The following is a 1,638-nucleotide window of genomic DNA, read 5'->3' on the forward strand; positions in this document are numbered from 1 at the left end:
TCATTCTGCTCTCATCTTAAGAATTCTGAGTAGTTCAGCAGTAACAGCAGCAGTCTCATCACTGTGGGACAACACAGATGTGTCTTGTATGTTGGAAGAAGACGGAGCCATCGGGGCCAAGTCTCTGGAATCATACCGCCCTGTGAACACCGTCATACCACAGAGACCAGCAGGCCGCTTTCCTGGCAAGAGGAGCAGGCGCGGGCGGCCACAGGGCATGGAAGCAGAGAGCGTGGGCAGCTATTCCCTTCAGCAAGCTCAAGCTTTGTATGTTTCCCTTTCAACAAATGATGGCCAAAGCTCCCGATATGCCAGCAGAAGTTACAGCCCCAGCTCATGCTGAGGAACTTGTATAAGAAACTCCAAAAGCAAGAAAAAGAAACCTCAAGCAACAGAACAAAAAAAAAAAAAAAAAAAACACAGCAGAACCCAAAAAACCTGCTAAGGTTAAAAAAAAAAAGGCAAATCTGCCAATTCAAAGGAAAAGCAAGAAAAAATGATAGACATGTTTAAAGTGAAAAAGGAAAGTAGACCATTAATGGTGTTTCAGAGGCCAAACTTCTGACCAAGACTCTCCCTGATGTTTTGACCTTCAACCTGGGCATTGTAATTTTTGGCATAAATCCAAGACTAAAGGCTGCTTACCAAGGACATCACTATCCTGGACCTGGAAACCATTTTTGAAAGTGTCTGTTCATGTCAGGGCCGAGTGAGGTCCAGCTGAACCACGTGGACGATCACACTTTACCAGGGAAGTATGGTATTGGATTTACCAACATGGTGGAGAGGATGACACCGGGCAGCAAGGTCTTTTCCAGTAAAGAATTTCATGAAAGAGGATGTATTCTAGTACAGAAATATCAGCCATGATAGCAGTGTTTCATGGAAAATGTATTTGTGAAATTTTTAGTAAAGAAGTCTTTGGAGTGAAGGTTAAGAACTTGGAATTTGGGCTTCAACCCCACAAGATTCCAGACACAGACACTCTCGGCTATATGATGCCATCATCTGGTGCAAGGTGTGCTCAGTTTCCTTGCACCCAGGACAAAGTTCATTGCTACATTAAGTTAAAGGACTTAAGAGATCAGTTGAAAGGCACTGAATGAAACACAGACGTTCAAGAAGTGCAGAACACATTTGACCTACAGCTTGCCCAAGAGAATGCAGAGAAGATGGTTGTTAAGAAAAATACTATCCTGGCTATGAAGCAGCCTATGGTGGTGCTTACAGGGAAAACCCATGTAATAGTGAACCTTGCAGCTTCTTGTCAAATGGGCTCGCTGCTGACAGGGTGGAGTTAAGAGAATCAAGTCTCAGTGACATCCCAGATGGACAGTGGATAGCCCAGCCATTACAGATCAGAGTCCTTCCCTTAACAATCACTGTGGAGCACAAGAGCAGGATCTATAAGAATGCTGTGTCTCAGCTCCACTTGAATGCTGCAGTTTTAATGCAGTTGTCAAGATACAGAACCTCAGTGTGCTAACTGAATATTTTAATAGTTTACTCTGGCAGTGTCATTAGTATAGAACAGTTGTGTGATAGAATCAACTGTATGAACCTAAGTAATTTGGAAGGAAAAGTAGGGTCTTTTGTATGTGATTTTGTATGCAAATTAACCATCATTCCAGCTTTTTA

General features: G+C 42.9%; 1 pseudogene; it reads left to right on the forward strand.

The window, feature by feature from the left end:
• Positions 1 to 217: 217 nt before the first annotated feature.
• On the forward strand, positions 218 to 1,410 carry LOC103348638 (G/T mismatch-specific thymine DNA glycosylase pseudogene; annotated as a pseudogene).
• The last annotated feature ends 228 nt before the right edge of the window (positions 1,411 to 1,638 follow it).

The sequence above is a fragment of the Oryctolagus cuniculus genome, chromosome 3 (genome assembly GCF_964237555.1).
Source record: "Oryctolagus cuniculus chromosome 3, mOryCun1.1, whole genome shotgun sequence".
In the NCBI taxonomy this organism is placed as follows: domain Eukaryota; kingdom Metazoa; phylum Chordata; class Mammalia; order Lagomorpha; family Leporidae; genus Oryctolagus; species Oryctolagus cuniculus.